This window comes from Chiloscyllium plagiosum, unplaced genomic scaffold (genome assembly GCF_037043375.1).
Source record: "Chiloscyllium plagiosum isolate Xiang-an unplaced genomic scaffold, Cpla_swu_hap1 HiC_scaffold_43, whole genome shotgun sequence".
In the NCBI taxonomy this organism is placed as follows: domain Eukaryota; kingdom Metazoa; phylum Chordata; class Chondrichthyes; order Orectolobiformes; family Hemiscylliidae; genus Chiloscyllium; species Chiloscyllium plagiosum.
In genome coordinates, this window is record NW_028270181.1 from 23249797 (window position 1) to 23258452 (window position 8656).

Below are 8656 nucleotides of genomic sequence, written 5' to 3' on the forward strand. Positions count from 1 at the left end.
CTCACTCTCCCCCTCTCAGGTTTAAAATCTGCAAGAATGCCTCCTCACTCTCCCCCTCTCAGGTTTAAAATCTACAAGACTGCCTCCTCACTCTCAGGTTTAAAATCTACAGACTGCCTCCTCACTCTCCCTCTCTCAGGTTTAAAATCTACAGACTGCCTCCTCACTCTCCCTCTCTCAGGTTTAAAATCTACAAGAATGCCTCCTCACTCTCAGGTTTAAAATCTACAAGACTGCCTCCTCACTCTCAGGTTTAAAATCTACAAGACTGCCTCCTCATTCTCAGGTGTAAAGTCTACAAGACTGCCTCCTCACTCTCCCCCTCTCAGGTTTAAACCCTGCATGACTGCCTCCTCACTCTCCCCCTCTCAGGTTTAAAATCTACAAGACTGCCTCCTCACTCTCAGGTTTAAAATCTACAGACTGCCTCCTCACTCTCCCACTCTCAGGTTTAAAATCTACAGACTGCCTCCTCACTCACCCTCTCTCAGGTTTAAAATCTACAAGACTGCCTCCTCTCTCTCAGGTTTAAAATCTACAAGACTGCCTCCTCTCTCTCAGGTTTAAAATCTACAAGACTGCCTCCTCTCTCTCAGGTTTAAAATCTGCAAGACTGCCTCCTCACTCTCCCCCTGTCAGGTTTAAACCCTGCATGACTGCCACCTCACTCTCCCCCTCTCAGCTTTAAAATCTACAAGACTGCCTCCTCATTCTGAGGTTTAAAATCTACAAGACTGCCCCCTCACTCTCAGGTTTAAAATCTGCAAGACTGCCTCCTCACTCTCAGGTTTAAAATCTACAAGACTGCCTCCTCTCTCTCAGGTTTAAAATCTACAAGACTGCCTCCTCTCTCTCAGGTTTAAAATCTACAAGACTGCCTCCTCACTCTCAGTTGTAAAGTCTACAAGACTGCCTCCTCACTCTCCCCCTCTCAGGTTTAAAATCTGCAAGAATGCCTCCTCACTCTCCCCCTCTCAGGTTTAAACCCTGCATGACTGCTAACTCACTCTCCCTCTCTCAGGTTTAAAATCTACAAGACTGCCTCCTCTCTCTCAGGTTCAAAATCTACAAGACTGCCTCCTCTCTCTCAGGTTTAAAATCTACAAGACTGCCTCCTCACTCTCTCAGGTTTAAAATCTAAAGACTGCCTCCTCACTCTCCCCCTCTCAGGTTTAAAATCTACAAGACTGCCCCCTCACTCTCAGGTGTAAAGTCTACAAGACTGCCTCCTCACTCTCCCCCTCTCAGGTTTAAAATCTACAAGACTGCCCCCTCACTCTCAGGTGTAAAGTCTACAAGACTGCCTCCTCACTCTCCCCCTCTCAGGTTTAAACCCTGCATGACTGCCACCTCACTCTCCCCCTCTCAGGTTTAAAATCTGCAAGAATGCCTCCTCACTCTCCCCCTCTCAGGTTTAAACCCTGCATGACTGCCACCTCACTCTCCCTCTCTCAGGTTTAAAATCTACAAGACTGCCTCCTCTCTCTCAGGTTCAAAATCTGCAAGACTGCCTCCTCACTCTCTCAGGTTTAAAATCTAAAGACTGCCTCCTCACTCTCCCCCTCTCAGGTTTAAAATCTACAAGACTGCCCCCTCACTCTCAGGTTTAAAATGTACAAGACTGCCTTCTCACTCTCAGGTTTAAAATCTACAAGACTGCCTCCTCTCTCTCAGGTTTAAAATCTACAAGACTGTCTCCTCATTCTCGGGTTTAAAATCTACAAGACAGCCTCCTCACTCTCCCCCTCTCAGGTTTAAAATCTACAAGACAGCCTCCTCACTCTCCCCCTCTCAGGTTTAAAATCTACAAGACAGCCTCCTCACTTTCCCTCTCTCAGGTTTAAAATCTACAAGACTGCCTCCTCACTCTCCCCCTCTCAGGTTTAAAATCTACAAGACTGCCTCCTCACTCTCCCACTCTCAGGTTTAAAATTTAGAAGACTGCCTTCTCGCTCTCCCCCTCTCAGGTTTAAAATCTGCAAGACTGCCTCCTCACTCTCAGGTTTAAAATCTACAAGACTGCCTCCTCGCTCTCAGGTTTAAAATCTACAAGACTGCCTCCTCACTCTCCCTCTCTCAGGTTTAAAATCTGCAAGAATGCCTCCTCACTCTCCCCCCTCTCAGGTTTAAAATCTACAAGACTGCCTTCTCACTCTCCCTCACTCATGTTTAAAATCTACAAGACTGCCTTCTCACTCTTCCTCTCTCAGGTTTAAAATCTACAAGACTGCCTCCTCGCTGTCCCCTCTCAGGTTTAAATTATGCAAGAATGCCTCCTCACTCTCCCTCTCTCAGGTTTAAAATCTACAAGACAGCCTCCTCACTCTCCCTCTCTCAGGTTTAAAATCGACAAGACTGCCTTCTCACTCTCCCTCTCTCAGGTTTAAAATCGACAAGACTGCCTCCTCACTCACCCTCTATCAGGTTTAAAATCTGTAAGACTGCCTTCTCACTCTCCCTCTCTCAGGTTTAAAATCTGTAAGACTGCCTTCTCACTCTCCCTCTCTCAGGTTTAAAATCTACAAGACTGCCTTCTCACTCTCCCTCTCTCAGGTTTAAAATCTGCAAGACTGCCTCCTCACTCTCTCAGGTTTAAAATCTACAGACTGCCTCCTCACTCTCCCCCTCTCAGGTTTAAAATCTACAAGACTGCCTCCTCTCTCTCAGGTTTAAAATCTACAAGACTGCCTCCTCACTCTCAGGTTTAAAATCTACAAGACTGCCTCCTCACTCTCAGGTTTAAAATCTACAAGTCAGCCTCCTCTCCCACAGGTGTAAAATCTACAAGGCTGCCTCCTCTCGCTCAGGTTTAAAATCTACAAGACTGCCTCCTCACACTCCCACTCTCAGGTTTAAAATCTACAAGACTGCCTCCTCACTCTCCCTCTCTCAGGTTTAAAATCTACAAGACTGCCTCCTCACTCTCATGTTTAAAATCTACAAGACTGCCTCCTCGCTCTCCCCCTCTCAGGTTTAACATCTACAAGACTGCCTCTTCACTCTCAGGTTTAAAATCTACAAGACTGCCTCCTCACTCTCCCCGTCTCAGGTTTAAAATCGATCAGATTGCTTTCTCACTCTCCCTCTCTCAGGTTTAAAACCTACAAGACTGCCTTCTCACTCTCCCTCTCTCAGGTTTAAAATCTACAAGACTGCCTCCTCACTCTCCCCCTCTCAGGTTTAAAATCTACAGACTGCCTCCTCACTCTCCCCCTCTCAGGTTTAAAATCGATCAGATTGCCTTCTCACTCTCCCTCTCTCAGGTTTAAAATCTACAAGACTGCCTTCTCACTCTCCCTCTCTCAGGTTTAAAATCTACAAGACTGCCTCCTTACTCTCTCACTCTCAGGTTTAAAATCTACAAGACTGCCTCCTCACTCTCCCCCTCTCAGGTTTAAAATCTACAAGACTGCCTCCTCTCTCTCCCCCTCTCAGGTTTAAAATCTACAGACTGCCTCCTCACTCTCCCCCTCTCAGGTTTAAAATCGATAAGACTGCCTTCTCACTCTCCCTCTCTCAGGATTAAAATCTACAAGACTGCCTCCTTACTCTCTCACTCTCAGGTTTAAAATCTACAAGACTGCCTTCTCTCTCCCCCCGTCTCAGGTTTAAAATCTACAAGACTGCCTTCTCTCTCTCCCCCACTCAGGTTTAAAATCTACAAGACTGCCTCCTCACTCTCCCCCTCTCAGGTTTAAACTCTACAAGACTGCCTCCTCACTCTCCCGCTCTCAGGTTTAAAATCTACAAGAATGCCTCCTTACTCTCGCACTCTCAGGTTTAAAATCTACAAGACTGCCTCCTCACTCTCCCCCTCTCAGGTTTAAAATCGATAAGACAGCCTTCTCACTCTCCCTCTCTCAGGTTTAAACTCTACAAGACTGCCTCCTCACTCTCCCCCTCTCAGGTTTAAAATCGATAAGACTGCCTTCTCACTCTCCCTCTCTCAGGTTTAAAATCTACAAGACTGCCTTCTCACTCTCCCTCTCTCAGGTTTAAAATCTACAAGACTGCCTCCTCACTCTCCCCCTCTCAGGTTTAAAATCGATAAGTCTGCCTTCTCACTCTCCCTCTCTCAGGTTTAAAATCTACAAGACTGCCTCCTCACTCTCTCAGGTTTAAAATCTACAAGACAGCCTCCTCTCTCTCAGGTTTAAAATCTACAAGACTGCCTCCTCACTCTCAGGTTTAAAATCTACAAGACTGCCTCCTCACTCTCAGGTTTAAAACCTGCAAGACTGCCTCCTCACTCTCAGGTTTAAAATCTACAAGACTGCCTCCTCACTCTCAGGTTTAAAACCTGCAAAACTGCCTCCTCTCTCTCAGGTTTAAAATCTACAAGACTGTCTTCTCTAGCTCAGGTTTAAAATCTACAAGACTGCCTTCTCACTCTCAGGTTTAAAATCTACAAGACTGCCTCCTCACTCTCAGGTTTAAAACCTGCAAGACTGCCTCCTCACTCTCAGGTTTAAAATCTACAAGACTGCCTCCTCCCTCTCAGGTTTAAAATCTACAAGACTGTCTCCTCACTCTCCCCCTCACAGGTTTAAATCTACAAGAATGCCTCCTCACTCGCCCCCTCTCAGGTTTAAAATCTACAAGACTGCCTCCTAACTCTCCCACTCTCAGGTTTAAAATCTACAAGACTGCCTCCTCACTCTCCCCGTCTCAGGTTTAAAATCTACAAGACTGCCTCCTCACCCTCCCCCTCTCAGGTTTAAAATCTACAAGACTGCCTTCTCACTCTCCCCCTCTCAGTTTTAAAATCTACCAGGCTGCCTCCTCACTCTCCCCCTCTCAGGTTTAAAATCTACAAGACTGCCTCCTCACTCTCAGGTTTAAAATCTACAAGACTGCCTCCTCACTCTCCCTCTCTCAGGTTTAAAATCTACAAGACAGCCTTCTTGCTCTCCCCCTCTCAGGTTTAAAATCTACAAGACTGCGTCCTCACTCTCAGGTTTAAAATCTACAAGACTGCCTCCTCACTCTCCCCCTCTCAGTTTTAAAATCTACAAGACTGCCTCCTCACTCTCCCACTCTCAGGTTTAAAATCTACAAGACTGCCTCCTCTCTCTCAGGATTAAAATCTCCAAGACTGCCTTCCCACTCTCAGTTTTAAAATCTACAAGACTGCCTCCTCTCGCTCAGGTTTAAAACCTGCAAGACTGCCTCCTCACTCTCAGGTTTAAAACCTGCAAGACTGCCTCCTCACTCTCAGGTTTAAAATCTACAAGACTGCCTCCTGCCTCTCAGGTTTAAAATCTACAAGACTGCCACCTCTTCTCAGGTTTAAAATCTACAAGACTGCCTCCTCACTCTCCCCATCTCAGTTTTAAAATCTACAAGAATGCCTCCTCTCTCTCAGGTGTAAAATCTACAAGACTGCCTTCTCGCTCTCCCCCGCTCAGGTTTAAAATCTACAAGGCTGCCTCCACTCTCGCTCAGGTTTAAAATCTCCAAGACTGCCTCCTCACACTCAGGTTTAAAACCTGCAAAACTGCCTCCTCACTCTCCCTCTCTCAGGTTTAAATCGACAAGACTGCCTTCTCGCTCTCCCCCTCTCAGGTTTAAAATCTTCAAGACTGCCTTCTCGCTCTTCCCCTCTCAGGTTTAAAATCTACAAGAATGCCTCGTCACTCTCTTAGGTTTAAAATCTACAAGACTGCCTCGTCTCTCTCTCTCAGGTTTAAAATCGACAAGACTGCCTTCTCACTCTCCCCCTCTCAGGTTTAAAATCTGCAAGACTGCCTCGTCTCTCTCTCAGGTTTAAAATCGACAAGACTGCCTCCTCACTCTCCCCCTCTCAGATTTAAAATCTACAAGACTGCCTCGTCTCTCTCTCAGGTTTAAAATCTACAAGACTGCCTCCTCACTCTCCCCCTCTCAGGGTAAAAATCTACAAGACTGCCTCGTCTCTCTCTCAGGTTTAAAATCTACAAGACTGCCTTCTCGCTCTCCCCCTCTCAGGTTTAAAATCTACAAGACTGCCTCGTCTCTCTCTCAGGTTTAAAATCTACAAGACTGCCTTCTCGCTCTCCCTCTCTCAGGTTTAAAATCGAGAAGACAGCCTTCTCGCTCTCCCCCTCTCAGGTTTAAAATCTACAAGGCTGCCTCCACTCTCGCTCAGGTTTAAAATCTCCAAGACAGCCTCCTCACTCTCAGGTTTAAAACCTGCAAAACTGTCTCCTCACTCTCCCTCTCTCAGGTTTAAAATCGACAAGACAGCCTTCTTGCTCTCCCCCTCTCAGGTTTAAAATCTACAAGACTGCCTTCTCGCTCTCCCCCTCTCAGGTTTAAAATCTACAAGACTGCCTCGTCTCTCTCTCAGGTTTAAAATCTACAAGACTGCCTCGTCTCTCTCTCTCAGGTTTAAAATCTACAAGACTGCCTCCTCACTCTCCACCTCTCAGCTTTAAAATCTACAAGACTGCCTCGTCTCTCTCTCAGGTTTAAAATCTACAAGACTGCCTTCTCGCTCTCCCCCTCTCAGGTTTAAAATCTACAAGACTGCCTCCTCACTCTCCACCTCTCAGGGTAAAAATCTACAAGACTGCCTTCTCTCTCTCCTCCTCTCAGGTTTAAAATCTAATAGACTGCCTATTCACTCTCAGGTTTAAAATCTACAAGAATGCCTCCTCACTCTCCCCCTCTCAGGTTTAAAATCTACAAGACTGCCTCGTCTCTCTCTCAGGTTTAAAATCTACAAGACTGCCTTCTCGCTCTCCCCCTCTCAGGTTTAAAATCTACAAGACTGCCTCCTCACTCTCCCCCTCACAGGGTAAAAATCTACAAGACTGCCTTCTCGCTCTCCCCCTCTCAAGTTTAAAATCTATTAAATCTTCACTCTCAGGTTTAAAATCTACAAGAATGCCTCCTCACTCTCCACCTCTCAGGTTTAATATCTACAAGACTGCCTCGTCTCTCTCTCAGGTTTAAAATCTACAAGACTGCCTTCTCGCTCTCCCCCTCTCAGGTTTAAAATCTACAAGACTGCCTCCTCACTCTCCCCCTCACAGGGTAAAAATCTACAAGACTGCCTTCTCGCTCTCCCCCTCTCAAGTTTAAAATCTATTAAATCTTCACTCTCAGGTTTAAAATCTACAAGAATGCCTCCTCACTCTCCACCTCTCAGGTTTAATATCTACAAGACTGCCTCGTCTCTCTCTCAGGTTTAAAATCTACAAGACTGCCTTCTCGCTCTCCCCCTCTCAGGTTTAAAATCTACAAGACTGCCTCCTCACTCTCCACCTCTCAGGGTAAAAATCTACAAGACTGCCTTCTCTCTCTCCTCCTCTCAGGTTTAAAATCGACAAGACTGCCTCCTCACTCTCAGGTTTAAAATCTACAAGACTGCCTTCTCGCTGTCCCCCTCTCAGGTTTAAATTATGCAAGAATGCAACCTCACTCTCCCCCTCTCAGGTTTAAAATCTACAAGACTGCCTCCTCACTCTCCCCCTCTCAGGTTTAAAATCTACAAGACTGCCTCCACTCGCTCAAGTTTAAAATCTACAAGGCTGCCTCCTCTCGCTCAGGTTTAAAATCTACAAGACTGCCTCCTCTCTCTCAGGTGTAAAATCGACAAGGCTGCCTCCTCTCGCTCAGGTTTAAAATCTACAAGACTGCCTCCTCGCTCTCCCCCTCTCAGGTTTAAAATCTACAAGACTGCCACCTCACTCTCCCCCTCTCAGTTTTAAAATCTACAAGACTGCCTCCTCACTCTCAGGTGTAAAATCTACAAGACTGCCACCTCACTCTCCCCCTCTCAGGTTTAAAATCTACAAGACTGCCACCTCACTCTCCCTCTCTCAGGATTAAAATCTCCAAGAATGCCTCCTCACTCTCCCTGTCTCAGGTTTAAAATCTACAAGACTGCCTCCTCATTCCCCCTCTCTCAGGTTTAAAATCTACAAGACTGCCTTCTCTCTCTCCCCCTCTCAGGTTTAAAATCTACAAGACTGCCTCCTCACTCTCCCTCTCTCAGGTTTAAAATCTACATGACTGCCTCCTCACTCTCAGTGTTAAGATCTACACGACTGCCTCCTCACTCTCCCCATCTCAGGTTTAAAATCTACAGACTGCCTCCTCACTCTCCCCCTCTCAGGTTTAAAATCTACAAGACTGCCTCCTCACTCTCAGGTTTAAAATGTACAATACTGCCTCCTCACTCTCAGGTTTAAAATCTACAAGACTGCCTCCTCTCTCTCAGGTTTAAAATCTACAGGACTGCCTCCTCACTCTCAGGTTTAAAATCTACAAGACTGCCTCCTCTCTCTCAGGTTTAAAATCTACAAGACTGCCTCCTCACTCTCAGGTTTAAAATGTACAATACTGCCTCCTCACTCTCAGGTTTAAAATCTACAAGACTGCCTCCTCTCTCTCAGGTTTAAAATCTACAAGTCTGCCTCCTCTCTCTCAGGTTTAAAATCTACAAGACTGCCTTCTCTCCCTCCCCTCTCAGGTTTAAAATCTCCAAGACAGCCTCCTCACTCTCAGGTTTAAAACCTGCAAAACTGCCTCCTCACTCTCCCTCTCTCAGGTTTAAAATCGACAAGACAGCCTTCTCGCTCTCCCCCTCTCAGGTTTAAAATCTACAAGACTGCCTTCTCGCTCTCCCCCTCTCAGGTTTAAAATCTACAAGACTGCCTCGTCTCTCTCT